General features: G+C 40.7%; 1 protein-coding gene across 3 annotated transcripts in view; it reads right to left on the bottom strand.

Moving 5' to 3' along the window:
• The window catches only part of NLGN4X (neuroligin 4 X-linked), a 423,295-nt gene extending 398,206 nt beyond the window's left edge, over positions 1–25,089 (bottom strand). For 2 of the 3 annotated variants that reach the window (XM_033949828.1, XM_033949831.1), the window contains exon 1: positions 24,980–25,089. The gene's annotated coding sequence lies outside the window, so the exon portion shown is untranslated. The remainder of the gene's footprint in view (positions 1–24,979) is intronic. The other variant, XM_033949830.1, reaches the window with a different exon arrangement.
• Between the last annotated feature and the right edge of the window lie 663 nt (positions 25,090–25,752).

Raw genomic sequence — 25,752 nt, 5'->3', positions numbered from 1 at the left:
CTAGGCTTTTTTATCGCTGGCCATGGCAGTATTAGCTCAAACACTCATAGAATTCCTATGAGGATCAGAGCTAATACTGCCACAGCTAATACAGCCAGTAATAAAAACCCCTAAACATGACTTACTCCCTCGTCTACAAAACTGCGCTAGCAGTTTCTAGCGCAGAGAGCTGTGCTGAATGACCCGCGCTGCTCCCGATGCTCATAGGAACTGTATGAGCATCAGGAGAAGCATGGGCCATTCAGCATGGCTCCCCGCACTAATTACTGCTAGTGCAGTTTCGTAGAAGAGGGGATTAGTAAAATGGGGCCCTAAGAGAGCTGACTACGGCCACATGGTATATGCTGTCCATAAAGAGTGCACGCTAAGTGCTCAATTCTGTAAATGGCCCTCAAATTTAATGGGAAAAAAAACATTGGCACTGAATAGTATTCTATAATGGGCGTTCTGAGATCAGCATCCTTCATAGAACAGCGTGTAGCATTGGGATCCACAGTCAACTTTGGGCATGAGGAGTTACACCAACTGAAACCAGGTATAAATCTTGGGCACGGATTCACAGTATCTATAACACTGCGTATATATATATTTTTTTTTTTTTAATTAAGCATTTTCATACATATTACATCTATTTAAACATAATAAGATATGGATTTTAAAGAAAATTATACACCATCCAATATCAAATTAACCACTTAAGGCGAATATCCATCTAGCCCACAACTGAAGGAAGACATCTCTCAATTTAAATAACCTCATAAAAAAGAAGAAAAGGAAAACCATAATAGGCATAGAAGGAGGAAAAAAAAAAAATAAAATAAATTTTCCTCCCTTCGACAACCTATATATATTTTAAGGCAATGCCCCTGACCTGCCCATACCCCTCCTATGGTCACACCTCCTTTGCAGATCTGTACAAAAATATGTAGGCACTCTTCTATAAATGGGTGTGCATGCGTGTTTTCACATGGATCTACTATTTCTGGCCCATTTTGGCACTTTGCATCCATTAAAATGCTTTTCTATACAAAAAATTTCAGTTCTTCATTTCAGTAGTTCTTCATTTCAGTTCTTCATTTCAGTAGTTCTTCATTTCAGTTGTGTTAGGTTGATTCTGCTTTCTAGATCTTTCCTACATGTCAGGTCCTATGTATTGAAATAGTTGATTCTGGATTAGGATATAGGTAATATACCAAATAGAAGTGAAAACAGCAGCTGTTCTTTATGTAGGGGTGGAGGGGGCAGCATTTTCTAATCTCTTGCCAATTGACTCTGAGCTCATTTCCAATTCACATATCAAAACGAAGGGACCCTTCTGTTCCATTCTGATCAAGGAAGTGTAGTATGTTACAACTGTTAAACCTAATGTTCACCACCATATATAGAATTCTCCTGCATATGACATGGAGGGGCATTTTTGATATGATATCCAAATCTGAGTTTGGGTGTTTTGCAGCAAAAGCACAACAATCCAGTAGCTAACATGACCATTTTCAAAACTGCAAAACGTATATCTTGGATTTTTTTTCCCCAAAATGGTCATTTTTCATATAAGAATCTGTCTTTTTTCAAAAAAATAACATGTCCAAAGGAAAAATGTGCAAAGCAAGCCATTGGGATATAGGAGGGGTCAGCAATTATAGTTACTATTTACACGAACATCCCAGCAGAGCAGCGGGTCACCTCAGGGGGAACTGCAGTGAACTGAACATAAAAGATCCCGGGTACACACATAACCATAACCCTCTTATTCAAGGTTTCAAGGGTTATTAAAAATTTGTTATACCGCTTAATCTGAAATTCAAAGCGGTGTACAATAAAAATTCATTGTCAGCATACAATGACATAAAAACAATAAACATACATACACCAGACAAACAAAAGTAACAAGAGGAAGAAGGGGAGAACTACAATCAGTAAAGAAAAGAATAAATAAGGGAAGAACAATAAGGAAAGGGTAGACCTGGAAAATATCGAAGAAATTGTATGGTGAACCCTCCAAAACCCACCAAATACCTATTGGACTCAACTGTACACCACAACAATAGCACCTATATTGTATGATGGTACAGTAGGTTTTGGGTAGGTTTAGGAGGGCTCACCCCTTCCACCACAAGTGTAATAGTTAAAGTGGGATATGGGCCTGGATCCTCTTCTCTGCAGTCCATTGCCCTGACCACCAGATTACCCCAGAGTTCTATATCCCTGCGAATAACTGCAGGGCACAGCCACTGACCTTCAAGCCTTGCATTGAAGAATGCTGGTGTAGAAGGGCTGAGGTTGAGAGAGACACTAAAGAATGACAGTCTCTGGTATCTAGAGCAGATATTGATGTCATAATGCCTCATTCCACCAATGCCTAAGAGCCAACCTCATCAGTGATGTCACAATGGGTTCATTATCCTATACTTGGCTCGCATAAGAATCAGAGTATGAATGGGCACAGCCACTGACCCTCAAGCCTTGCATTGAAGAATGCTGGTGTAGAAGGACTGAGGTTGAGATAGACATTAAAGAATGACACGGGATGGTTTCCTGTGGTTATCCACAGGGACGGGAACGGTGATGAATTTTGTCACTGTGTCATTCTCTACTTGCTGCTCTACTATGACTTCCCATAACATCTGAAGTTGTCATACAGGTTGGCATGTACTGTTTCATGTATATCTTTTAGGGGTGGGAGAGTGTCAGCGACTACTGGGGGAGCATTTACATCTTTCCAGTGATCATCTGGTCAGTTAGGGCACCATTTTGGCACTTATTCATTATTAAAACTGTGTCCTAGATGTGTTCTTAAATGTCCAAGTCATAAGCCTACCCTAGTTCCACCCACACCATACCTCTAACAACTCCCCTTGAGATTTAGATGAACTACAATGAACAACATAGAAATCCATCTAGAAAATAGGTTTCAAAAATAGCGAATTGGAAGTGACAGAAGAGAGCCGAGGTTGGCACAAACAGCAGGTGGAAAATGCTGCTTGCACTGGCAAACATTTCAAGAGGTACGTGGGGGGTAGGGTGGAGAGGAAGGGAGGCACCAACACCTGTGCTCCTGCAAAGAAGGCGCCCGGGGTGGTATGTTTCCCCCTCCCCCAACCCTTTACTATGCCAATGAGGTTTAGGTTGTTTATCAGCCTTAGAGAATTTCATGTACAGTTAGATTACTCCTGCATAACCACCTCCCCCCCTCCCCCCGGTAAATCTACCTCTTACTCCCAATTTTATTTTGTTGTGCTGTTTACTTGAATATTGACCTTTCATGTCAAAAAAGGAGTTCCTTTTCTTCAGTTCTTCAGTTTACACTTTTGTTTTTAGTCTGTAAACCACATAGGCCCTTCTACAAAGGCGCGCTAAGGGCTCCTTTTACAAAGGTGCACTAGCATTTTTAGCGCACGCACCAGATTAGCGTGCGCTATATCACATACTAGCTAAAAAACTACCGCCTGCTCAAGAGGAGGCGGTAGCGGCTGGCGCATGCAGCATTTTAGCGTGCACTATTCTGTGCGTTAAGGCCCTAACACACCTTCATAAAAGGAGCCCTAAGTATTTTAGGTTTGATTTTGCGCATGCTAAATCAATGCGTGCACTAACCGCTAACACGTCCATGGGATAACATGCACGTGTTAGCATTTAGTGCGCACTAAAAACCTTAGCGCATCTTTGTAAAAGAGGGGGTTAGTTCTGTTTGTGCAGTTTTAGTGGCATAGTAAATCCAAACTGAATAAATATTTAAGTAAGGTTTCCTCCTATTTCATAGGGCAAATCCAGGACCAGAGTTGGGGAAGACCTGAGAATTATGTGTAGGTACCACCCAAGATGCTGTCCTATCTTTGCGCAAATAACTATGTGGGTAATGACAATGAATAGCCAGCACCTACTAGTGCTGCCCGATTCAGGGGAAAAAATTTTGATTCGATTCGATTCGATTCAGCCTATTGAATTGATTTTTCGATTTGATTCGATTTTGCTGCCCAATTGAGTGTTTTTTTTTTTTTTTTTCAAACATCCTGGTGGGTTTATTTTATAGCCTCTTCACCTCTTTTATAGCCTCTTCAGCCTCCTACCCACACTGGTGCTGTGGAGTAAACAAAACAAAAAAAAAAAGACTTTTCCTCTCTCTGTTAAATCCTAGCTCACATTCGAGATCTAACACCACCTCTGGCAGGAAACACATTTAAAATCTGACATATTATAATCACAAAATAGAAAATAAAATTAGTTTTTCTACCTTTTGTTGTCTGGTCATTATTCAAATCATGTTGATCCCTGGCTCTGGTTGTCTTCTGATAGATAGTAGCAACGGACATTATCATCCTTTCACTCTTATCAGGTATGCATAAAAACACGGGCATTAACTATACTTAAACTACCATATTTTCACCCATATACTGTGCACCCGTGTAAAACGCACACACGGGTATAGCGCGTGGGGAACAGAAATTTATGTAAAAAAATTTTACTATAGTGCGCACATGCGTATACCGTGCATGCCGCCCCGACTCTCCTCTCGCCACCCCGACTCTCCGTTCTCTGCCCCGACTCTCCTCTCGCCGCCCCGACTCTCCTTTCACCCGCCCCGACTCTCCTTTCCAAAGCACCGCTCGCACCCCCACCCGAAGGACCGCTCGCACCCCCACCCCGAAGGACCACTCGCACCCCCACCCGAAGGACCGCTCGCACCCCCACCCTGAAGGACCGCTCGCACCCCCACCCGAAGGACTGCTCGCACCCCCACAGCCTCCCACCCTCCCGCATGGAGAAGCTGCCTACCGTTATTTCCGGATTCCAGTGAGCCCAGCTGCTTCCTCTGCCAGCGGTCCTGCCCCTTCTCTGAGCCCTGCATGCGCTGCTTCCTCTTCCGGCGGTCCCGCCCTTTCTCTGATGTCAGAGAAAGGGCGGGACCGCCGTAAGAGGAAGCAGCGCATGCAGGGCTCAGAGAAGGGGCAGGACCGCCAGCAGAGGAAGCAGCTGGGCTCACTGGCATCCGGAAACAACGGTAGGCAGCTTCTCCATGCGGGAGGGGGAGGGGGGATGCTGTGGGGGTGCGAGCGGTCCTTCGGGTGGGGGTGCGAGCGGTCCTTTGGGGTGATGAATTGGACATCGGGGGGGAACTATGTAAAAAAAAAATTTGTACAACGTGCTCACGCGTATAACGCGCCTGGTTATGCACAGTTTGTAAAATCGTGTATAACGTGCGCGTTATATGTGTGAAAATACGGTAAATCTCATGTGCTGTCAGTTTTTTAGTATCAACAACCTAGCTAAAAAAACTTAATTATACAAACTATATTAAACTTATAGTAAAATATAGTAAAACTTAGGAGGCTGATGTCATCAAGAAGAGAACACTTGTGAGATATGCAACATATATGGAAAACATAGGATGTGCTGCATGTACATTGAAAAACCAGCTTAGAAATCATAAAGCATATACATTGATAAACCAGATTTAGAAATCATGTAATGATCTAAAAAGAGGAGCATAGCCATGCAGACTATATGGCGATATAGTAGAATGTACGGGGCTGTCATAAGGCGAAAAGCACTTGAGTAAAACATGAATAAAAAAATAAAAACTAATATCTAAGAGAATTGTGAGGAAGGAGGACATAAAACATTAAAACAGCTTGTGTAAAAAATGTAATGGAGGAGCACCAAACAGATCCTAAAAAGAGCCATGCTTAGTAAAATAAGTGAACCATATTAAACCAGAAAGGAGCCATGCTTAATGGAATGAAGGAAACTGTGGTAAAAAGCAGACTTCACATATCTAGTAAGAAAAATAGAATACAGGAGGATCATAAAACACAAGAGGGTGACCACTGGAACAACCATGCAGAGCCAGAACTAGAAACCGGAATGAACCTGAATTAAAGTGTGGGAAGAAGTTCCACAGAGAGTAAAAAGCAGGCCATAAATCTGACCGCAGTACCTTAAAATATAGAACGCTATAACCAAGAAGAAGGAAATTAGAATCTCAACCGGGAAAGTACACCATATCATAATACTAAAAGTAAAGAAGTAAAAATAAAGAGATGAAAAACAATAGGTGAACCTTACCGTGGGTAGTCAGCCTCTAGCATCCAAAACACAATGAAAGTGAAAGTAAAAAATGGTGCGAGAGACGTTAGAACTTAAAAGCAAAAGGAGTGTTTACGTGACCGTGGTGTATGGGAAAAGACACGAAAGGTGCGAAAATTGAAAAAGGAACTTGGGTAGGCAGGGAAACGTCAAATATTAAAAAGGAAATAGTGTTGACCAAGCAAGAAAAATAAATAAAGAAAAATGGAGCAAAAATGAAAAATAGGGAGGCAACATAGACAAAACAAACAGGAATCTAAGCGTGGAAGGGACAGGAAAATCATAAAATAAAACTACAATGCAAGGGGCATTTGCCTATAAGTAAGAAATCAGCTTGTGTATGCTAAGGAATAGGCTGCATGGAATCCCGGCAGTTGCAGGAATTGCAGGACTTCTACAGCTCCGCCTCCTGCTTTAGGAGAGTTGGTCAGTGAATTGGCCAGGCCGATTAAAAAAAAAAAAAAAAAAAAAGAATCGATTCAAATTGATTCACCTGATTCGAATCGGTGAATCGATTCGAATCGGAAATCGGGCAGCATTATAAACCTTAAGGTTGGAGCTGTTCTCCCTTCATCCCCCAATAAGATCTGACTCTCCAACCCACCTTCCCCCTAAAAGGTCCAATTGACCCTCCCAACCCCCCAACATGACATGAACTCTCCTGTCCCCCTACCACCACTATGAACCCCCACCCCCACCACTAGACAAAACCTCCACTGGATGCCCTCTCCCAAAAGAGACACTATTTTCTGTTCCAACAGACTGTCAGTAATTTTGATTGATAAGCTATGCAAGTTGCAAAAATCCATAGGTGATATCAAAGACAGATTGGAATGCCAAGTCACATGATCGCAGCATGCAGAGGAAAGAGTCGCAAGGCAAGAAGATCACATGGAGGAGGCAGAGACACAGTTGAGTGTCATGGAGGAGTACAATGCACTCCTAGACAAAGTGCATGATCATGGAAAGCAAGTTTATTAAAATAATGCTGTATTTGTCTAGTGGAAATGACTGAAATAATAAAAGATCAGAATTTTTAGAGATTGTGGAAAAGTGGCTTGCCAAAGCTGTTATAAAAGACAAGGTAACAGCATTCATGACAGGAATATGGAAATAAAGGCAGGCAGAAATAATGTCCTTAGCAAATAAATTGGACGTGGTTAGGAAAGCATCCATTCAATCTACAAAGAAGCAGACTAAATACAACTATATGGCACCTTGAAAAGATTGAATGAACTTTTATATAAAAGGGAATACATAACATGCAACTTTACAAATATCAAATGTATAGATGGGGGACTAAAACTAGGAAACTGCTAGTCAGTCCAGTTTGTCAAATAGAAGTAAAATATATATTACCCACATTTGGGAGGGGGGTGGGGTTGAGACATAAAAATAGCAGAAAAGGGGATTATGAATGAGCTTTTGCTTTTATATGAAGAACTCTATGATAGAAATTCAAGTGGCTTTGATTCATGGGGCCATTTTTTTTTCCAAAATGTCCAACTCCCTAACTTATTCCTGAACAGCTACAGATCCTGAATTCCTCTTGAGGGTTGAGAGGAGCAGATTTTTAGACTATGATAACAGGCACAGGTTCCCTTGATAAACCACGCTAAATCCACAGGAACAGCAAAAAATTCAGTATGTCTACCGCTGGTGTGGGAGCAAGAATTTTTTACTGCTCTGTTCCTGCTCCCACCCACTGCATAGTGAAAATGGCGGTCATAAATTCCCGTGGCAACTTCGATAGATTGCAGAAGGAGGTCACAGCCACCATTTGGGGACTGGAATTGGTATGGGCAAAAGCAATCCTCAGTTATGAACATGTGAATAAATAAAAATAAGTGTTTTCAGTTCCTTTGCCTTTTGGAAGACACAATAGGGCTCATAATAATAATAATAAAAAAGTCTAAAAAGTGGCCTAAATGGGTACTTAGACGATCAAAAAGCCTGATCATCCAAGTACCCATAATCAAAGCTGGTTTCAGATGTATCTAAAACCAGCTTAGGCCTTTCCCCTGCCTCTAAACGCACAGATAGAAAAGAGGCATTTTTAGAGGTGGGGAAATGGCAGGGAGTGGGCGGGAGGTGAGCCGACCTAGACCTAGGCGTACAACAGCTATAACCAAAGATTTTCACAGGTTGCCTAGTTGACACTTATACGTTTTGATTTAGACCAAGTCAAAACAGTTATAAGTGCCGAAAAAGGGGCTGCTGAGCTGATCGCTACAGCTCAGCGGCCCCAGCAACCTGCCTATCATTGCAGGAGAGATGGCTCATCTCTCCTGCCGTGATGATGATCACCCACCTCCCTCCAAACCGCGGCACTTTGGGGTGAGCATCGTGGCAGGACATCTCCCCTGTCGGCGATGCTCACCCTGAAGTGCCGCGGTTCGGAGGGGGGTGGGCAATCATCGTGGCAGGAAAGATGAGCCATCTCTCCTGCAGCGATGAGTCCTTCCCCCTACAACAATCAGGCTAGAGGGAGCCCAAACCCTCCTGCCCAGCGGCCCCCTTACCCCCCAGCGGCCGATTCCAATGGGGCCCTCCTGGCCTGGCGGCACCGCAATTCCCCAACCCACCCGACACAATCGGAGCCAAGAGGGAGCCCAAGCCCTCCTACCCCCCACCCCCACTAAAATACGAAACCCCTCGCCGACCACATGACCCCCCCACCCCCCTACCTTTAAATTGTTGGTCAGCCCAACCCATATGCCAGTTGGCCCAGGCATCGCAGGCCCCGCCTGTGGGCAGGATTTGAGCCGCTTGGGCCAATCAGGCCTTAAGGCCAGCCATTCAACGGATGGCTGGCCTGTCGGACGGATGGGCTTGGCACCCGTCTATCCGACCAATGATTTAAAGGTAGGGAGGGTTGGGGGATCATGGGGTTGGTGTGGGAGGGGTTCATATTTTAGTGGGGGTGGGGGATAAGGGGTGTAATCGGGCCAGAAGAGCTTGGGCTTTCTCCTGGCCCCATCGGAATCGGCGCTAATCGATTTAGCTCATGCTAAACGCTGACGTGTACATGTTAGTCTATGGACACATTAGTGTTTAGCACGCACTAATTTGATTAGCGCATGCTAATCGGTTATTGCACCTTAGTAAAAGAGGGGTTTAGTGATCTATTAAGTCTTAAACAAATATATATATATATATATATATATAAAATCAATGGGCATACTTTTCTCCATTTGAACATATGGTAAGCAAACTATGAAGGCATTTATAAGACATTTGTGTGGGTTGGCAGAACATTATATTGGCACGTCATAAAATAAGCACATCAGAAATTGTGCTATAATTGATATTTAAGCTGAAATATTCTCAGAACTTCTGATGATGATAGATATTAACTTTGGTGCAGTATTTGAAATGTCAAAGCATTCAGAACTGGCCAAAGGCAGAGCTCAGTACAATTAGCCTTAAAATAGTAACATAATTTAAGAAATCAGCAGCAATAGACATGGACAGCCAAAAAGTTGAAGAAATATGCATAAAATTCTGCACATAGTCTTGCAAAAAGAACCTGGGATGCCTTTATCAAGGACACTTTGGGCTCTTTTTCACAAAGCCACTGTAGAGGTTTCTACCACGGGCCAGTGAGGTAAATACTCTGACGATCATAGGAATTCTATGAGCATCGGAGTATTTACCTTGCCGGCCCATGATAGAAACCACAACTTTATAAAAGCCAGCATTTAGTATGGAATGAATGATTTAATTTAAAAAAAAAGAAAAAAATATAGATATTTTAGGATTATTAAATTCATAGAATTATGCTTTTCTTCAGTTTTCTTCAGCTTAATCACTATATAGCTGTACAATCATGTTTCATCTAGAGATACTGGGCTCCTTTTACTAAAAGATGATAGAGGCTTCTACCATGGGTCAGCGTGGTAAATGCTCCGAGGCTCATAAGAATTCTATGAGCGTTGGAGCATTTACCTCGCTGGCCTGCAGTAGAAACCTCTACCAACGTTTAGTAAAACTCAGCGATGGTTTGTTGGGTCATTTCAACTAAAGAATTTGTTATTCCTGAAACAAATAAATTAATTATTTTAAATCTAGTTCATTTCAGCATATAGAAGCTATGCAAATAAACAAATCTTGGTAAATAGAGACAACCCCTCCCCCCTCCGCCTCCCCTTTTATGAAGCCGTTAGTGCTGACTACTGATTCTTCAAAACATCTTATAGGTTTCATTATGTAATGCATTATCTTCTATTACTAGAAAAATATTAGCAAAGCTTTAAAAAAAATCATTTTTAATTAATTTCTTTCATTTTTTAATGGTTGGTTACAGCTTCGGCCTTCCCTATCTCTATCTTCACATTCACTGCCAATCCTAAAATCAAAGTTTCCTGCTAGAGAGTTACTTTAAGCTAGGAGTAGATAGTGGATGTGAGCATGCAAAGAAAACTAGGAAAGCAAAAAATCACAAGAACACTTTCAGGAGTCCTTTAGCTATGGTGCACTAACCGATTTAGCGAGCACTCACATTAGTGCAACCTAAATACTAAAATGTCCATTTTATTGCTATGGTATTAGAATTTAGTAGATACTAAATTGGTTAGTGAACCTTAGTAAAATGACCCCCAAATGATCTCAGTTTCCCTCAAAAGAGCTCCGAATACAAGATGGCTGATAGGACTATAACAAAACTGGACAGAAGGTCCATCAAACCCAGTATTCTGTTTCCCACAGTGACCAACCCAGGTCCTAAGTACCTAGATCCCAAGGAGTAAAACACATTTTATGCTGCTTATCCTAGGAATAGGCAGTGGATTTCCCCGAGCCATCTCAATAATGGCCTATGGACTTCTCTTTTAGGACTTCTCTACCTGTATATTGAATCCATACTCCAATCTTTTTGACATTCCTCAAGGGTCAATGCTCTCACCTTTGTTGTTTAACATCTACTTCTCTCCTCTCTTGACGCTTTGCCAATCGATAAGCTTTACATCTTTCGCTTATGCAAATGATATCCAGCTCATTCATCTGATTGACCCTACTAATTTGAACGAAATTCAGGATATCAATGCAAAGCTAATGAACATCCATAACAGGCTCAGAGACAACATGCTTTCTCTTAGTATATCCAAAACCAACTGTATCTTATTCTCGTGGAAAGTATCCAATTATCCACAGCTCTTCTTATCGACAACTGCTCAATCAAAGAGGTTCATTCCACCAAAATTCTGGGTGTCATTATTAACAATAAATTAAATTTTCATCACCAAATAAGCGCCATTGTCAAAAATTGCTTTTACAAACTACGAATGGTCTGCTCTTTAGCCAACTTTCTCTCAGTATTTTAATTCATCCACTAGTAATTTCAAAACTCAATTATTGCAACTCCTTGTACATCAGAATATATCAAAAAGAAATCAAATGACTCCAACTAATCCAAAATACAGCTATTAAAATCATCACTAATTCTAAGAAATATGACCATGCTCCTCCGTTATTGAAAAATGCCCATTGGCTACCTCTCCATCATAGAATCATTTTCAAAGTTGCATTACTTACATTTAAAACACTTCAATCCAGAGAACCGTCCTCCCACCCCGTCCCTTTTGTTCTATCCTTTTTTGTTTTCTCTCCTTTACTATACCTTATTGTAGTTTACCCTTAGTCCTTTTGTGCCATGTTAGTTTGTTCTGTCTTTATATCTGATAATATGTATTTTTGTTGTGTACCCCCTAATTTTAAATATTTTGTATAATCGCTTAGTATTACGATGGGAGATATATCAAATAACCATTAAACTTAAACTTGAAACTTGAAATTATCCAAATCTTTTTTAAACCCTGCCAAGCTAACTGATTTCACCACATTATCTGGTAACGAAATCCAGAGTTTAATTACACGTTGTGTGAAAAAATATTTTCTCCAGTTTGTTTTAAATTTACTACTTAGTAGCTTCATCACATGCCCCCTAGTCATAGTATCTTTGGAAAGTGTAAACTTTTCCCCCCACCTCTGTTCCAACCACTCTCAAACTCCTCACCATTGTCTATTTTGTCTTTATGCCTCTTGCATCAATGCCTATCACCAAGAACATCTGTTTAGCTGAGCAAACAGGAGAAAGAAGATAATGGATGACCGTCAATTCAGGAGTCAGCATATTAAGGTAGAAATTTAATGGAGGATCCAGAGTAGGCAAAAGGAAAGACAGGTGAATACTAAAGCAGTGGTGATTTTCAGGTCTTTATCTAATAAACACTTGGTTGTTGTTTTTTTTGTTTGTTTTTTGCATCAGGGTTGTTTTATTGGAGATACAAACTTTATTGCAGAAATCCCATTGGAAGGTGCTTACATAAGTTCATGAGATGAAGTAAACCTCTAATGTTCATACTTTGACTATAACCTGCATCAAGGGTCATATATGAACAGAGCCTTGCACCATCCCATCAGATGTAAATATGTAATATATCAAAAGATGCTCTTGGATATCACAAAGTATTCATAAAATGATTCTATCTGCATCTGGTAGCACATCTGGCTCCAATAGATACAACAGTATGCAAACCCACTGGAACAATAGTACATCTGCTTACTATCCAAAAATATAAAGTGCAGGTGAAAATTCAGCCCACTGGAAAGAACATACAAAGAAATAAAAATCTGCACTCTATTTATCCTTTTATATGGTTCTAATGCCACCTCTACCCTGCCTATGATGGGATAGAGGAAAGGGGTATATGCATTTTGAAAATGACTTCTTTGATAAGTAAACTTTCTTCTATAAGAGGAGAATACCTATAAAAATTATATCTTGAATATGTAGAAATCTTTTGTAAAGAGGACTAATGCATTCAATATTAATTATATTTTTCCAGTTTTTCCCTGCCAGTGGAAAGTTTTGCTTTCCTGCCTTACATTTTAGTCGCCAAACCTGAATTATTATTATTATTCAGATCCGAAAGCTACCAAAGCAAACAAGAATAAAAACTATTAAAAGGTGACAGAGCTGAGTATATAACCCCATCAAACGTGAAGATCAAGATGGCTCAGAGCACAAATGCTTTATAAACATTGCTTGAGCACCCCTGAGCTGATCTGTGACAGAAGTGCTGCTGTTGAAAATGAAAACCACACATTCGTCTGAATGGCTCATTCCCGTTCCATGTTTATGAGTGGATTTAATTTTTTTTTTCGTTCTAAGAGGAGGCAGGATATGGTTTTATTATTACTTGCATCCTGTTAAAGTGCATTTACTGTACTTTAACAGCACAAATTAACCCGCAATAAGTGCAAAGCTGTTCGGTAATTGTTGATGGGGTGCCCAGCATGTCCTCTGTAATTACTACAGTGAAATGTTTTTCACCACACATTAAGATTGTTTGCAATTAGCACAGATGCATCTATCCCCTAATTCTATACAGCTGCACGCCCAAATTGCTGACAAGCATACATAGTTGCACATGTGACTCATAGAATAAAGTCAATTGTCCACATAACTTACTAGATTAATTAGGCGCCTATTGGCCTTAACAACCAATTACTGGCTAGGTGGTGATAATGGGTTGCTTGCCTCTGCTTCAAAACCTTACCAGGCTCTTCCCCTATCTACCTGTCAGATCATTTTGAATTCTCGGCCCCTCCCGCACAAGTAATGCCTACCTGTTTGCCTTTCCATCCTTAAAGGGCTGCATCTACAAGAGATTCCTTGATAGATCTCTGTCATTCCAAGCAGGCAAATGGAATAAATGTCTAACCACCCTCATTTCAAATTCACCCTCCTACTAAACTTTCAGGAAATCAATTAAAACCTATCTCTTTGACAAATTTCTCTGACTCCCTCCCTGCCTTGTATCCCTGCCTCGTATCCCTGATATGCTTCTGGATATACCTAACTAATCCCAACTGCTAAGCTAATCTGAATGTCTTGTATGTAACATCTCTGTCTGTGTACAGTCTCTTCCTCTGTAAACCACTCTGAACTGTTGTGGTACTGCGGTATACAAAAATAAAGTTATTATCATTATTATTATTATTTGACACTTATACACATAACTGCTAGTGTTGCCCGATTCACCGAGTTACTTCGGTGAATTGATTCAAATCAATTCATTTTCTAAAAAAATCAGACTCACAAATTTAGGGAGTCCTTCAGTCTCCTGACACATCTGTGTCTTGTCCGAGTCTCCTAAAGCAGCAGCAGTGGCAGAGACTAGCGGACAGATAGGCAGTGAACAGGTTGCTCCTGTCCTGCCCTGCTGGGGCCTTCCCTCTGCCTCATCACTGATGACATCACTGATGATGCAGCAGAGGGAAGCCCTAGCAGGCAGGCCACGAGCAGCTTGTTCATTGTGCAGCCTCTGCCCACCGGCCTCTGCCACTGCTGCTGCTGCTTCAGGAGGCACAAAACTTGAGGTCTCACGGTGGGGGCTGGGGCTGGGAAGTGCTGCACAGGGGAGTAGGAGGGATGGAAGGCTGCTGCACAGGGGAATGGGAGGGTGGGATGGAAAGCTGCTACATTGAGGGATGGGAGGGATGGAAAGCTGCTGTATGTGGCGGGAGAGACGAGAAAGAAAAAATTGTTGGACATGGGGGTGGAAGAGATGAAGGGGAGATGCAACAAAGAGGTAGAAAGAGGTGGGAGGGAGAAATCCTGCATATGGTGGAGGGGAGGGAGACATGCATGACAAGAGAGAGGGAGAAATGGGTGAAGAACAGGGAGAGATGGTGCATTGGGAAAGAAATGTTACAAATGATAATGGCAAGGAGGAAGGGAGAGATGCTGCATGGAGGGGAATAGAGAGGTTTGACCCAGGGCACAAGGCAAGGAGAGAGTGAGAAGGAGATGGTAGACAGTGGGAAAGAAACAGATATGTTGGATATGGCAGTGGAAGGGAAGGTACAGAGATGGAAGATGAATGGTGAGCACAGAGAAAGAAGAAAATGTCAAATGGGCAGGAGTCCCTGCTGAGCAAGATAACAGGGGACAAACAGAAACCAGAGCCTGGGACCATAATTTTATTTTCTGTTTTGTGATTAAAATATGTCAGATTTGAAATGTGTATCCTGCCAGAGCTGGTGTTAGACAGCGAGCATGAGCTAGGAGAGAGGAAAATTGTTTTTTGTTTTGTTTACACCACAGCCCCTGTGTGAGATTGGAGAGGGCAAAAGGGGGTGGGGTGGGTGAAGAGGCTAAACACACCAGACCATTTCAAAAATTGAATTGAATTGAAAAATCAATTCAATAGGCCAAATTGAATTGAAAATTTTTTCCCTGAATTGGGCAGCATTAATAACTGCCCTTAGCCAGTATTCTATAAATTGCAAACTCAGATTCCAGAACACACGAACTCCAAGAGGGAACTGATCTGGGATGGGAATGGGTGGATTAGGAGCATGCCAAGTAGTTATATGCATGGGTTATTGAATACTAGCATCTACACACCTAACTGCCTACAGTTGGATATGAGCAGTTGTACCGGGCATTTGGCTGGAATAAGTGCTTGTGCCTGTCGTTAGGTGTGTAAATGTGGACTTATGCTTCAATTCTATAATGGCAGTTGTGCTTGCAACTGCTGTTATAGAATCCGCCCTTACACCCAAATTTTGTCTATGGCACCATAAGTCGTACGTGCAAATTGGTGTGCATAGCTGATTTCTATGCGCAACTTAAATTAAGAACACCGATCAGTGCCAATAATTGGCAATTAAGGCCTCTCATTTTCATCTTTTGTACTTATAATCTTTTGTGAACCGCATAGAACTTAGCGGTAATTGCGGTGTGGAAGTGAGTTTTTATGTTATGCTATAATTAATTCTAATTGGTACTAACTAGAAGCTATGCACACAACTTGGTTGACACACTCTAAGGGTGCTACATGTCGGTTCTAGTACATGAATCTGAAAAGGGGGCACGGGCAGGGGAGGAGCATGGATGGATCATGGGCATTCCTAAAAGTTAGATGCACTGTTATAGAATATGCCCAATCTTGTTCACAACTTTGGCGCAAGCATTTAGGCCCAGTTTTCCTTGGCCTAAATGGGGGCGCCTAAATATTATGCTGCTTAGAGCCGCTAAGCATGATTCTATGTATAGCAAGAGCTTTTTATAGAATCGTGCTAAGCACCGTGCTGACTGGTGCCATTTTTGGGCCGTCATGTATAGAATTTAGGTCTTAGTGCTCATCATGCCAGAGCCTAACTTTAGGCGATCTATTGAAACTTACCCTCAGGATGTAATAAGGTGTTTTAAGTGTAGTGTAAGGATGGGCACCCAGAAAATTGTCATGTCAGGCCTATTCCTATCAAAAATTAACACAACACCCTCAAAAGCACAGGTCTACATATCACATTGTATTCAAAAAGGAGAAAAGACCTCAGTGCCCAATAGGAGCTCTACAGGCTACCCACATAGACAAGCTGGTTTCAAACTGAATTTGAGACCAGCAGACACATCCTTGGTCAAAAACTCCAAAAGTACAAGAGATATAGTGTGTACATCACTTTCAAAAAACACACTCTCTTTGAAATTCTATTTTTTCTTTTTTCAATAAAAGTCTCTTTCACTTGCCAATATAATTTATAGTGTTTTTCAATTATTTTAAATAAAAGTCACTTATCTGAATATTGCTGTTTGAATGTAATCATGGGGTTAGAAAGCAGGAAAAACTGCTCCGTGGAGAAAAAGCTGAAAATCATTCAAGCTCTACATACTTCCACATAATCCAACAGGGCTCCCTGTTTCGCTAAAACGCTTCTTCAGGGATTTGCTGCCCTTCTGGAGTATAAGGCTCTGGTTCACTTTGGTTTCCTGGCAGAGAAGGTCTGGTTCCCTCCTGGAACCCAGCAGGGAGAGAAAAGGGAACCAGACTTTTCTAGCCATTACATGACAACTTTCATACATAAATACTCCTCCAACAATGGTGTTGATCCGTCACCAAGTAAGTCCAAACACAGCCATAGAGATGACAATTGCCAAAGAAGAAAACAGATTAAAGAATTGTTATTACAATCATCTGATTTGAGTGTCTTTTTCTTCTTTGCCAATTGTCGTCTCTATGGCTGTGTTTGGACTTATTTGGTGACTGATCAGTCACCATTGTTACTTTGCCTGCTTATGTTCGAGGAAGGAGACAAAGGGTAAGGGATTCAAACTGTAAGTGGGGGAGGGGAACCATTTTAGCATTAAGACCCAAAACATTTGGGGGTTGCCACCTTCCATGTTTACCTATGTACACAATAATTTCAGTAATCTCCAGGCTGTTGCCTTTTGACTTATCTTATGTAGTCTTTCATTTGCCATGTTGTCAAGCTCTATTTATAAGACTATTTCTTCCTATAAGAACATTCTTTATGCTATTTCTAATCAAAGTACAATAAAACACTATGGGAAGAATCTCCTTTCCTTCTCTACAGTATTCTAAATTGAACTAAACCCCAGCCTGGGCTCACCTGCAGAACTTGGTCACTGCCTTTAAAATCCTAAGAGGGAATGCCCCTGACTGTCTAACAGATATTTCACCAGAAATCTTTTCCACTTAAAATTCCCAGCATGCAACAATATAAAGTCTACTATGCAAATTACCTTATCAATCTAATATCAATTAGCAAAATGCTGGAACCAGCTATCACTTACATTATGATCTTGTGACCACTATCTCAGGTTCAAAAAACGTTTAAAAACATTTCAGGGAACCAATACTGAAGAAACTGAAATGGGAACTGTAAATGACCATTCCTAAACTGTCTAAAGCAAATCCTGGGACAAAACAAAGAGCCAACAATGATCTACCTGTAATTGTAACTATGTATCTGAAACTATGACCTAATTGTATTAATAGTTGTACTGATCTAGCAATCCTATTGAATGTCCGTGTTAAACTGGCCATTGTAACTCCCTGGATAACTGACCTGACCTCTTGTAATGTAATTCAACCTTGAACTGAATAGGTAAAGGCAAAATAAAAAACCTGATTAATGTAATGTAATGTAATGTAATTTATTTCTTATATACCGCTACATCCGTTAGGTTCTAAGCGGTTTACAGAAAATATACATTAAGATTAGAAATAAGAAAGGTACTTGAAAAATTCCCTTACTGTCCCGAAGGCTCACAATCTAACTAAAGTACCTGGAGGGTAATAGAGAAGTGAAAAGTAGAGTTAGAGGAAAAATAAAAATAAAATAAACATTTTAACAAGACAGCATTGATCTAAATACTTTGGAAGGTAGAAGAATGTCTCAGGCAAAAATCTCATACCCATGCTGACTTCACACATTTTAAATTCATACTCTCATTCATCCAGTGTCACTTTACTCACCATGCATGGTTATTATGTCCACCTGATAAACTATCTTGCCCCAACTCTCACCGTTTCTTTGTCACACTCACTTCCCTCCTCAACTGTCTCCATATCCCATCCAATCTATTTCTAATGTATTACTAACTACATACTTCCATGACAAAACCCCACAAAAGTATTCTTTGGATTTCCTTCCGGTAATTACCAACCCACTTCATTACTCTCTTTGCCTCTTCCATCCTATCTTCTTTTAATCTCCATTCCTCCTCTAAATCAACACATATTCCTCAGCTTTATCCTCTCCTGAAGTCATAATCTCCATCATACTCACCCTTTCCCCTGATTGTTCCCACTATCTTCAAACTTGTCTGGTCATTCTTCTTCTCCGAAAGCTCTGATTGGATCCCACCTACCCCGGTAACTATCATCCATCTCTTTACTCTCTTAGGCTCATAGAACTAGTAGAACATTAATGGTCACATCTGCTATTATAACTTTCCTTCATTTCAAGCCACACTTCCCTGATGCTTTTGCCATCTACCTTCCATAGAAACAGTCATGGTAAGTATGCAACAACTTATTCATGATTAAAGTTAAAGACGTTTTTAAGATAAAATCCTCATCCTCAACTATCCACTACATTTAACACTATTGGTCATCAACTGTTTCTTGATACGCTATACCGACGTTAATTTTGGATCTACATTTTGTCTTGGTTTTCTTCTTACCTCCCCTACTGGACTTTTAGCATGAATCCTTTTCCATCACTATCTCATTGTCAATCAGTGTACCTCAGGATTCTCTTCTGGGCAGTTTTCTTTTTTCTTTCTTTAGATTTATCCCATTTGTCTCTTTGATCTTCTCCCTTGTTTTTTAGTGACATCTTTATAATTGCATTAAGAAGGCACAGTGCAGGAGCTATCTCTTTATAGCAGAAATTTCACTAGGAATCCAGTATCAAATCTCTCCTTATATGTTGGAAGTGTAAGTGATGAAAAGAAGAAACAACCTGTTCTTCCAGTTTTTCATCAAGTTCAACTTCATCTGATACAGTATCGCTTTTAAAACTGAGATTGCACCTGCAAAGCTAAATTCTTCTCCGTGCAAATTTTATTTCTATTTGTATGGTACACAGGCTTTGGATTATTTAAACTACTAAAGTATCAGTATCTTTGAAACTCTACAGTAAAATAAAAACTCAGTTTTCCAACTTTGTGGAAAAAAATGTTTTTTCTGCAAATCTTTCCACCTTATACTTTTATTATAGTGCATTTTTAAAAATCATGATTTTTTTGTATAGGAAACCAATGAAACTAATTAGTTTCAGGTTTAAGAGAGCCCGAGAGGATGTCTCAATGGGCGATGATAACGTGGGGCTGGCAGGACTGCGTTGTCATCCATCAAGCGAGCATCGGGAGAATGGGGAGCTGTTAGGCGAGGGGTGATTGGATGGTAAGTTTTTCCCACCTTGGAGCATCACATTCATTGGAGGGGAGGTGAAGGGGCAGGGCGAGGTGATAAAGACAGGACCTTTGAGGACCCGATGTCTTCCTGGGTCTTCCGAGGTGGCTTTTCCCACCCACCCACCTAGGCTTGGCCTAGGAGCCGTTGCAGAGTAACTCAGGAGGGCAGTTATTCCAAGCCACTGCTGCTGAGGCTCATCTGGCGATGAAAGGTGGGACGGAGGGGGGAGCCATGCCCATGGGTCAGATGACCCAGGTTAAAGGGACATGGAAGGACATGCCATCCCCCAGACCCTTGCTGGCATGGCAAGGTCGGGGCCTAAAATGTTAATGTACATGCTTGTAGCTCGGGAAAACTATTTGTTCAGTTGTATTGCCAGTTGGTTAATTTTTATGTTAATAAACAGAGCTGCAACTATTATCTCACTAAGGGCTCCTTTTACTAAGGTGTGCTAGCGCTTTTAGCGTGGCTCTACAACGCCGCACACACTAGACACTAACGCCTCCATAGAGCTGGCATTAGTATTTTCCATGTAGCGCGGGGTTAGCGTGCGCTAAAAACGCTAGCGCACCTTAGTAAAAGGAGCCCTAAGTGTTTGGGGTATCTGTGTATGAAAAGGGATAACCAGGCCTATCCAGATCCTGCTATTATTTATTTATTTATTGTTGCAGCTACAAAACTGTTCAGTTTTGCTATATCCTATTTTTCCTGCAGAAATTATCCCTTTTATATCTGTAATGATGAATGCTATGGGTAAGCCTGTTCTACAGGTCGTTTTTTTTGGATCCGTATTCAATTTAAACATTTTTTGGCACATCCTTGATCAAAAGTGGAAAAACCCCCAGGTTACCATTGAACTCTGAGAGAGTTCTGAAAACTCTCCAATCTAGAAAGCTGCTGTCTCAGACTAGCAGTGTCATATACTTCTCTCTCCCCTCCCCCTCAAAACAACAAAAATTAACTTGGCATTGCATTCTGGGATTGCATTCAATAAACTTCCATCTACTGTGTTTTTTTTTCTTCACCTTGCTGCTGCTGCATTAATTCCCTCTGCTGTAATTCATTGATACACCAATTAGTTCTGTTATATTAGAGTCCATTCACAATATGTTTCACCACAAAACCACTACATACAACAAAAGGTTGAACAAGAAGCAACTTGTTTAAGCTTGCACAACCACTGAGGCAGTCGGGCCTTAATGAATGGGCCTTAAGATGTTTCCTGTTTTCCACATCCAGCTTTGCCTCAAACTCAGAATTGCAGCGATGTTTCTGACCCACACTTATTTGAACATTTATGTTTATTAAAATGTGATAAACTTACAACAGTTAAACACGGTTTACAATAGAATGAAACAAATAAAAAAAAGAACTCCATAAAAATATAGAAAAGTTCTAATATATTCATACCAAAAGGAAACACTTAAAAAACTTTATCATACCAAAGTTTCAAGGACATTTGCCACATGCCAGAAGAGATAGTCTAATAAATATGGCCATTGTTGGATATATCCTCACCAAAAGCTTGCATGAAAAAAATATGATTTAAGTAATGTTATAAATATTTTGAAATTAGGTTCTCTCTATAAATAGTTGGGTAATTTGTTCCATAAACTAGATTGCAAAAAGCTTTAGCAATAATAGCCTTCTTGATCTTTCAATGCAGGATTAGAAATGAGGATGCTGAGGGAAAAATATGTGTGTGGGGGGGAGGGGTATTATGAGATCACTGTATGAAATCTGAACTGGATGAGGTAAAACAAACAAAATCTACACCCCCCCCCCCCCGAGATGCACATATAACCTTCCCATAATTTAAACTTGAGCCAGCTACTATCTATTACGGTCCACTCTTTAGCTCTTGCTTTCTCATAAGAAGATGGCTGGCACAACTAGTGATTCGCCAGCAAGAGACCTTCATTGCAACCAACAGAGCTGCATTTTATGCGGGCAGTAGACTGTGATGCTTTCTCCATGCACAGCTCATTTTACATTTGCAATTCACACATGATTGATGTCCTGAACTTTAGCACAAATGGAATATCCTTGTGATTTGCACTGGGAATAGCTGCCAATAATGTTACAGCTGTGCCTCCTCCTTTCCTTCTGACTTCATTAGACCACAGTATCAGGGAATAAGATGGCATGCAGATTCCAAGAAATGTTTCAGTTGATCATGCAGCAAACAGCTTTGATTTCACTTTTAAAAATGTACTTATATTTGCATACACATGAATGTCTGCATCTCTGCTTGGAACAACAACAAAAATATGTGATAAAAAAAAACATTCATCATTAATTTCCCCTATGCCTCTATAATCAGATCCCACAAATAAATCAGTCTAGCACATTTACAAAGTGTTGTTTTCATTTTCCTGTAGCACTGATCTTCTTTGCAACACGTATTCAGATCTGATTTGAAGGAGCAGCATGCAATAATATTCTAACTTTAGCTTTAAAAGAATAACTTTTCAAATCACGTTACCAGAAGGTTTCTCCGTTATGCCAGATTTGTTAAGAATAATATGCTGCATTTTCTCAATTTAAAACATGCTCGTGATTGGAAATACTTTAAAATGTACACTGTAGATTAAGCGAAATCTTTTATAAAAATGAATGAAACCGAAAAGAGCTGTAGGAAGAAAGTGCTCATACTCCCACCTTGTGGTTCCCTGTTGCAAAAGCATTTTTAAATAAATATACTGCATAAAATATTTTTTTAAAAAATTTTGTTTTTCATTTAAAATTATGCTGTTGTGGTTTAATGCCTCTTGCTGATGTGAACGATCCTATAATAAGCCCCTTTAAAACACATAGAGTTAAGGAAATATATATATATATATATATAGTTATTAATGATTTGCTATAGGAAATCTGCACTGCTGCTATCCAAACAATTCTCAATTAATTTAGGAAAAAAGAATAAAGCTGTGTTATGACAATGGTTTCATATACAGAAGGATCACCACAGTAGATGCTAGAGTTAACAAAATAATTGCACTTATTTTGTTTGTATATATCTACATCTACAGGTAGGTCACCTGCCCACAAACTGTGTCTACAAAATGAAGCAGCGATCAAACACCGTGAGTTCGAATGGTAATGGTTATACATTCAAATTTGGTGTCATTGTGGCAGGTTATATATGCCCTCATTGAAACCAACCAAACGGCACACACAGCGATTGCAGGGTCTAGTCCTTCCTGAAATAAAGAAGAAGATCTGGGCTGAAGCATCCTTCATCTGGTCATCACCGCAGCATTTGTATTTAACCTGCACACCGGGGCTGGATTGCCAAAGTGGGAGGCGATTGGGAAAGAGTACGAGGATGAGAGGGGGGTAACAATGCGGAAGGATAGTCGAGCAGTCTGGGGATGGAAATCGAAGACCGCGGAGAGAGGAGGGAGAGCAGTCCTTGTCTGCAACAAGCAAGGATCCATCTAATTCCCCCATTTCGTAGCCTGAGCTTTGTCTGCCCCCTTGATCCTTCCGTGAGGATTTCTCCCAGGCTAATGGACATGCTGGGAGGAAGACCTGTTGAAAAGTACTGCTGTTCTTTTTTTTGTCCTCTGTTACTCATTGCTTCTCCCTTCCAAGGACAGTTAGGAAGCCAGAGACACGGTGAGACTACAATATAGCAGCTGGTATCAGATCAATAACAAGTTACTTCCAGATAGGATACCTTCTTCAAAGATAACAACACATGAGCCAGACCTGCCCAGTCAACACAGAAGGTACGAAATCAAAATATCTGACCGGAAAGGAAACCTCTAGTGTTGAATAATAAACCAAAGATGGTCATTCTGCAATGCCTCTTTTAGAATTTGTATCATCCAAAATCAATATATGTAAAAGCAAATCGCTTACACTCACCCCCCCCCCCCCCCCTTCCCCCAACAAGTCAAATTCTAAATACAAGCTCTGGAGATAAAGTGGGTCTTCCCTTGGTAACCCATGCACTACAGTTAGAGAACTAGGTAGACAACCCTAAAGAGAGCTGATCCACAGTATGGTTTAAAAGAAAATAGAGGGGGGGAAGGAGGGAGTATGGGTTTGAAGAATCTGAAGGAGCTGATTGCAAGAAGGCAGCCATCAGCTTGGATTCAGAAAGAGTGTGGCATTCCTTGCTCGGGGAGACTTATTGGGATTCCAGATTTTGCAGAGGGGTGGTGGTGAGGGGAACCCCACACATCACATTGCGTTTTCAAACTTTTGTGCGTGTGTGTGTGTGTGACTGTGTGCTAGAGATAGGGATTTCATTTTGTATACGAGGGAGGGGGGAGGGAAGAAGGAAACGCAGAAGCAGCTTTTTCGGTTCATGGAGACTAGCAGATCAGATTTTTTTTTTTTTTTTTTTTTTAAAAAGGGCACACTGCAGCTTCGTTCAGGTTTTACCTTTTGTTCCTAACCAAGGTTAATATCTTTTGTAATCTTCTGCTCCCCCTCCCCCCCCCACTACCCCTCAATAAAACTGACAGTCAAAATGCATGTCCCTTTGCTCTAACACATTCGTTTTAACCAAAGTGAAACAGCCCGAGAAAATTGAGATGGAAACATTTAACGCAGGAGGAGACACGATTGCTGTGGTTACTTTCAGTGGTTTGGTTAAGCAAAATTACAGCCAGGATGGGTTTTGCAATGTCCTTAAAGATACATAATTGCTGAAGTGCTATTTCTTTGATCTCCTGCTTGGAAGATTAAAAACCAAAACAGGGGGTGGGGTGGAGGAGGGGGGGGGGTTGAGAAAAATCCCTGGCTCTTTCTTTCCCCTCTGTACTGCAGATATATATATTTGGTCTCTTGCTTCACTCCTCTGCCTATTTGTCTGAAAGGCAAAGCGACTACTTTGTAAACATCTCACACAGAATCCCAGACCCTCTCTCATTGCCAATTGCTTACAGAAACAAAGGATCGTCCATAACAACAACGATTAGATAGACACGTTTTCTATATCTATTCCTATCTACATATATCATGATCAAGTTTGTACGAATCACAGTAGGAAAAACAAGTGTTACTATTAAAAACAAAATCGTCTGGACAAACCACTGCAGCAAAAAAACAAAACTGGACTCCCTATGCTAGATCACTAATAGCCAGCCGAAATGTTAGAAAAAGCAGGAAAGCCGAGGAAAAAGCCAGCTCTTAAAATCTGCACCTACCTTCAAAATGGAATAATTGTAGCTCCGGAAAGTGTCCTTTTTAAACTGCCGGGGATTTCTAACAGAGGCTTATCAGAGATAGTATTTATTCAAACAAGGCTCCTTTTCCCCCTTTTTTAAATTTTTTTTTTTTGTGAAATCCAATGCGATTTTCTCATCCAAAGGAATGCAGTGATCACAAAGCACTGTGCTTTCTCACTTGGAAGAAGAAAAAAAAAAAAATCCACATGCACACACACTATAGAACATTCATTCAGAGACAAAAATTCATTAGACAGAGTGCACCAAAAAGAGTGTAGACGGCTCAGGTTGCCTATGCGGAGAGATGGAGAGGGGAGATGAATCTGCAGCAAAAAAGAGAGATTGAGGTGGGAGAGAGGTCCAGGCTCTACCAGTCTCTCTCCTTCTGCTATTGGACCAAACTGAATGAAATTTACAAAGCCGGCAGCCAATAGATCTGTGCAGTCTGCCTCATCACTACAGAAACCATATCTACATCTACAAGCTCATGCAAAGAGCAGCTAATCCGAGTGCAAGCCAGCAGCCAGCTGTAACAGACTCATCAAGAGTGCTTCTATGGTTGAGCAGGTGGGTGTATTACATATAGTATACATATATATATATAGCAGTATGCATATTGTGGAGACTAAAAAAAAAAATGCTAATTTTATCATCTGTCTTTTCTGACAGTATATCAGGGGGTGCTGAGAAGTTCTTAGCCCGACCAAGAAGATAGTGACGTGGATAAGGTTCAATCAATGATCTGAAACAAT

This window comes from Geotrypetes seraphini, chromosome 6 (assembly GCF_902459505.1).
Source record: "Geotrypetes seraphini chromosome 6, aGeoSer1.1, whole genome shotgun sequence".
Classification (NCBI taxonomy): Eukaryota; Metazoa; Chordata; class Amphibia; order Gymnophiona; family Dermophiidae; genus Geotrypetes; species Geotrypetes seraphini.
Note: the sequence above shows the minus strand (reverse complement) of the source record. Positions and strands in the feature narration are given on the sequence as shown.